We start from the raw sequence: 6505 nt of genomic DNA, 5'->3' as shown, positions 1-6505 counted from the left end.
TGGTGCATATATATTTATTATTGTTATCTCTTCCTCTTGGATTGTTCCCTTCACAAGGATGTAGTGTCTTTCTTTGTCTGTCTTAATTAGTGTTGGTTTGAAATCCACTTTATCTGAAAAGAGGATGGCTACTCCTGTTTTTTTTTTGGGTTCCTGTCTCATGGAGTATTGTTTTCCACTGTTTAACTTTCAGTCTATGAGTTTCTTTTTGAATTGTGTTTCTTTTATGCAGCATATTGTTGTATCTTGCTTTTTGACCCATTCTTCCAGTGTATTTCTTTTGATTGGTGAATTGAGACCATTAACATTGATCATTATAACTGATATATATTGACTTATCTTTGTTATGACCTTTTCCTGTTGTTGGATTCTCCCCCTTTGGCTTTAATTTCCTGTCTTTCCTGATGGATTCATTGTGCTGGTCTTCCTGGGGTTGTGATCCTCATTGTCTTTTCCTAGGATGTTGTTTAAAATTTTTTTGGAGTGTTTGTTTGATATTCATGAAGTTCCTCAGGTATTCTTTGTCATGAAAATATTTTATTTCTACATAGATTTTGAAAGATAGTTTTGCAGGACATGTCAATCTGAGTTGGTGGTTGTTTTCTTTTAAGACTTGAAATACCTCACTCCAAGCTTTTATGGACTGGAGGCTTTGTGTTGAGAAGTATGCTGTGGTTCTGATGGGCTTTCCTTTGTCTATGATTTGTTTCTTTTCTCTAACTACTTGTTGTATTTTGTTCTGTTGGGTTTATGGAATTTGAAAAATATGGAATGCTTCACAAATTTGAATGTCATCCTTGCACAGAGGCCATGCTAATCTTCTCTATATCATTCCAATTTTCGTATATGTGCTGCTGAAGTTAGTACCACAATTCATTTTTTAACAGTATGGTTCAGGCACACTGATTTTATCATCTGTGCTATGTGTCCTCTGTAAGGAATCAGGTCCATGTCATTTACATAGTAACTCTGCCCTCATTTTTAGCTTTAATGTTCCTATAGAGATTTTGGGGTCTTCCATAATTTTAAATAAGTATCTTGTGAAATCTTATTTTCTAATTACCTTTTACTTAGAATTATTTTTGTAATGTTGTGAAGTGTAGGAAAGTAATTAGAGGAAAGTATAAATTTTAGAATTTTCAATGACCTGACTTCAAATTTAAAATTGAACAGTTACATAATCTCGTTACCCTTCCAGTTCCCAATTAAAAAAAAAGAATAAGTATATTCATTCTCAGTCTTGTGATAATGAAAGGAAGTAACAGATTTCTTGGATGCAAAAAGCACTCAGTAGGTTGAGATATAATTCACATCTATACTCTCAACTTAGTTGCACGGTATTTTAAGAAATTAATTCATAAGCTTATTTTTTTTTGCCTGCTTGTGGTATTATTTTTGTTTTTGTTTTGTCTTCTTTGTTTCCTGTAAACGGGGAGTTGGTCCGAAGGGAGATTAGTAGCAGAACAGAATGTGAAGGTCCCTATAAGTCTTTCTTGCATTTATTTTACTAATAGTCACAGATTGAGTGTCTTAGAATAAGTATGAAGAGACAAGGACTTCCCCTTGACTAGACAGAAGTTCTTTTTCTTTTTCTTTTTTGTGGTACCGGGGATTGAACTCCGGACCTTGTGCTTGCAAGGCAGGAGCCGGAACCACTGAGCTAAATCCCCAGCCCCAAGACAGAAGTCCTTTGTGGGTGAGGGAGTGGCAGGAGAGTGAAAGGCCATTCTGAGACATCAAGGATGAGAGAGATAAAGTACCTCCAATAGGGCAGGGAGGTGGTGGCAAAACCTAGAGAGGAAAACTCCAGAAAGGAAAAGAGATAAGCACACAATGAGTCAAATGGGAGTTGTCAGACAATCTTATCAAAATCTCCTGTGACCTGAATGTACATCTGGACCTAATGAGGCCATAGAGATGGGAATATGAGAGGTCTCAGTGGCACCCTGTGAGTAGTAATGACTGGAATAAGATAAGCAGCACCCTCCCCTTTGAATTTGTGCACTGTTTTCCTGCAAAGCTCAGGATCTGAGGAAAGACATAGAGTTTTTCCCTTTTCTGCCAACATAATAGAGTCAGTGTTCAGAGCCAGAAGTCAAATTCACCTAAAGACAATGAAGAAAATTTATGTTTTGCACACCTGAGCTTGTGAACTCACAGTAGTTGTGATTACAGATATAGAACACAAGTGTGATCTCCCTTTTTTCAGGCCGTTTTAAGTTGTTCAAAATGTGTATGTCACAATACAAACTAGTCATGAATTGTATAGCTGCAAACATTTAAAGTGGTCATAGTTAAACTCATATTTATAAATTATAATCCTAAATTAACTTCCAATAGTCATTTCTTTCTGAGCATTGCATTACCAAATTTTACTGCCCTGCTCCCTTGGAAAAGGAGAAGTTTGGGGAAGTGTAACATTTTTTATAACAATCTCATTTGCCCCAGCTGAACACATTGAAAGTGAGATGTTTTACCATACATATAATTAACTGCTTCTCTGAATATTTGCTGTCATTTTTACTTGCAATTTACTCATACATTCATTTGTTCCATCACTCACTCAAGTGCTTAGCAGATTCCAGACACCATGGTCAACACATTAATGTCATCTGGGTGTGTGCAAAGCCTTTAACTACTCTAATCTGAACCCTTCCTTTATTCTTGACATGTATCTGACCTCTATTTTCTGAGGATGAAAATCAGGCTCAGGGAACATGCCTAGTCCCTGACAGGGTTCAAGGGTTCAGACTCCTTTCATTAAGAGAAAGGAATTCTAAATGGTGAGAGAGCTTCACTGTTAACCTGCACTGAATTCCCAGAATCCCACTAATGGCGTTTTAAAAACACAGCTTCTAAAATAATGGAAAGACAGACTAACACTGCCATTAGACTTAATGTGAGAAGCCCCCTGAAACTGCAGTTTATCCAAGTCTTTGTGGATAAATTAAGAATCACTCTGAAATAAAATTAGTAGTTCAAACATTGGAAAATAAAAATGTTACAAATATTTGGTGATCATTTTCTCTAAATTAAACATCTTTGCAATTTGTTAGCATTATGGATGGTTAGAGTAAAAAATTTAAATATCTAAAAAAGAGCTCTTGCTTTGAACTTTAAAATTTATCTAGAAAGATATTTGAGCTCTCACGATTTCATTCTTCATATTATAAAATTTGGAATTTTTAAAAATTAAATGGAACTGGCCCTGAAGTTCTTAGGTCTCTGTTAGTAACTTTACCCAGAAAACGTAAACCTAAAATCTTGGGTTTGTGTTTCTAAATTGTAGTTACTTATGAAAATAAATTATCTTGATGGAGATAAAGTAATCAGGAACAAACAGAATGTCTAGCTTTGTTTTTTTAAAGCAGTCTATATAGAAATTGCTAAATACAATGTGGGAATTTTTAATTCAAGATTAAACATTTTGCAATGTGAAAGCTAATGCAAGAATATTGAGAAATTGTTGAGTAAGAGATTAGACATATGGAGCACATCTCAAGGGTAAGACCTAACACACAGAGAATTTTTCTCTCCCTCCCAGGGCTACTTGAAAGTGTCAATTAGAGCAGCTGCTGGGATGGATCTCACTGGTAAAATAAGTACAGCAACAATATAATAATGTAAGATGATCCATTCTGCCAAATGTACAAGGAAAATAGGATGGAATGTATGCAAATTTAGCCAAGTAACTTGATCCCAGATTTATCAGTGGGCTGAGAGTTCTGAACTAGATCTCATCACCTTTATGCTTGTATTCTATTCAAATTGTTGTTTTGGGACATAATCATAATACATAATCCTTTTTGTATTTAAGAAAAGTTTCCAAAAACTCAAGATTCTTCTGTTTTGTAGTTTTATCCTCCTGAACACCTTCAGTCCTTTAGCTTCATGATCAAGTCTCAATCTGAAGTGGCTTTAGGAAATGAATATTGTAATTCTGAGAAAATCCAAGGAAACAGATTATAGAGTTCTGTTTTAGTTCAGTGATTATATGCATTTAGGGGAGGAAAAGAGCCTGATTTCATTAAGAAAAATATTGGAAAAATGAGTCAGTGGTATTGATTTATGTAGCTAGAAAATTATAGATATATAGGTAATATAGATAGCAATGTAGGGACACTGAAACAATGTAGATTATATGCTATGTACACAAACTCATTTGATAGATTAAAATTTAAAAGATGAAGGAAAATATACCTTGCAAACACTGATCAAAAGAATACTGGAGGGCCAGGGATTTATCTCAGTAGTGCTGCCTGCCTTCCAAGCCCAAGGAGCCAAGTTTGATCCCCAGTACCAAAAAAAAAAAAAAAAAAAAAAGAATATTGCAATAGCTATTTAGATTTTAGCCAAAATAGATTTACAAACAAGGAAAATTATTAGGGCTAAAGATAGGCACTATATAACACTAAAAAAAACATTCTCAAAGAAGACATGAAAATCTTATATGTGGATTCGCCTAACAACAGATCTTCATAACACACAAACCAAAACCCTTATATATCTGAAAGGAGAGGTAGAAGAATCCAGAATTATAGTTGGAAACATCAACATTCCTCTCTTGGGAACTGACAGGCAGAAAATCAGTAAGAATATGCAAATATACAATCTGGGTAGGGCAATGAACTAGCTTGGCATGATTGATATTTATAGAATACTTCACCCAACAACAACAACAGAATACACATTATGCTCAGGTGTACATTGAATAGTCGCTAAGACACATCATATTCTCAGCTATAACAAAACTTTAACATTTAAAATAACAGAAATCATAACAAATATATTCTCAGACCACAATAAAACTAAACTAAGAAAAAAAGAATGGAAAGAAATCTGGAAGATTCCCAAATATTTAGAAATTAGAGAAAATACTTCCAAATAACACAAGTTAAAAAGAAACATCCAGGAAATTTAAAAATAATTTGAACTACATGAAAAAACAAATATTAAAATTTGGAGGATGCAGCCAAGCAGTGCTTAAAGGAAAATTTGTAGCATTAAGTGTCTATATTGGAAAGCAAAAATGTCTAAATGAATAGCCTGAACTTTCAATTTAAGAAATTAGTAAGAAGAGCAAATTAAATCCAAAGCAAAGAGAAAGAAGAAAATAATAATTATTGGACAGAAGTCAATGAAAATTCTCTGGGGATCAAAAACAAGTAAAAGATATCCACTCTTGCAACTTCTATTCAACTTTGTGCCAGAGGTAAAGCCAGGGCAATTAGGGAAGGAAATGAAACAAAGTCACCTGTATTTGAAAGGAAAAAATGAAACTATTTCTATTTGCATATTACATAATCTTATATAAAGAAAACCCTTAGGAATCCAGTAAAAACTATTAGAACTAATTAAACAAGTTCACCAAAGTTGCAGCATACAAAAATCAATCAATATGAATCAATTGTATTTCTATGCATCAGTAGTGAAAGACACAAAAATGAAATGAAGAAAACTACTTCATTTATCATGACATAAAAGTAATAAATACTTAGTATTAAATTTAAGAAAAAATACAACATTATTAAAAGACATTAGAGAAGTTGTAAATAATTGGAAAGACATCCCAAATTCTTGGATCACAAGATTTAATATTAACATGGTAGCACCCAAATTGATTAACATCCTGAATGGAATCCATATCAAAATACCACCTAACCCTCCATGGATACTGAGAAGCTGATCTTGAAATTTGTATGAAACAAAATGTACTCAGGTGATCACACACTGGGCTTTTGTAATATTTTCTTAAAGGAGATAGTGGGTATATAGGTGTTTGTGTTTTTTGCATCATTAATATCTTATTCTGAGTCTGAAATATGAAAAAATGATAATAGCTTATGTAAGTTTATTTAAGTAGAATATAGGCCAAAAATAGTGTAAATTTTGATGGATTTTCACAAACTTAATGTCTTAGTTACTTTCTTTGTCACTGAGACAAAATACCCTACATCCACAACTTAAAGAAGGAGAGGTTTATTTTGGCTCACTGTGTGTAGAGATTTCAGTCCATATGTGGTTGGTTCCAGGACAGGGTGGCACCGCAGAATGGCATGGCAGAGGAAAGACAGCTCATGGCATGGCAGGCAAGAAGCAGAGAGGGATCAAGGGAAGAGAGTGGGAGATACACCTTTCAGGCAGCACCCCCTGTGACTCACCTCCTCCAACCAGGCTTCCCCTCCCAAATCACATTTAACTACAAACTCATCAGTGGACAATCCACTAATAATTATCACACCCCCTGATCCAATCACCTCCCCAAAGCCCCACCAATGAGTGTATGAGGCTTTCTGGGGACATGGAGATATAAACCGTAACACTCAATATAACAGTATAACTAACACCTACATCAAGAACTATTAAATCACCAGGACCTCAGCACTATACCAACTTTCTACTCACCTAGCTGAGGGTATTTTTAATAATGAATATCACCATTGTGGGAGAATGAGGTGGGAGATTTGGATGGGAAATGTCTGTTTTTCATTTACATCTTCCTTCT

The 6505-nt window shown here is 34.5% G+C and overlaps 1 non-coding gene across 1 annotated transcript; it reads right to left on the bottom strand.

The window, feature by feature from the left end:
* Positions 1–760: 760 nt before the first annotated feature.
* LOC147829926 (U6 spliceosomal RNA) lies at positions 761–867 on the bottom strand. Its single transcript, XR_015447507.1, has one exon. It is a non-coding gene; the product is annotated as a U6 spliceosomal RNA (small nuclear RNA).
* Between the last annotated feature and the right edge of the window lie 5638 nt (positions 868–6505).

The sequence above is a fragment of the Heterocephalus glaber genome, unplaced genomic scaffold, assembly GCF_053883595.1.
Source record: "Heterocephalus glaber isolate CG9 unplaced genomic scaffold, H.glaber_assembly_v1.0 deba00000347, whole genome shotgun sequence".
Lineage (NCBI taxonomy): Eukaryota > Metazoa > Chordata > Mammalia > Rodentia > Bathyergidae > Heterocephalus > Heterocephalus glaber.
This window is presented reverse-complemented; position numbering and strand designations above follow the sequence as displayed.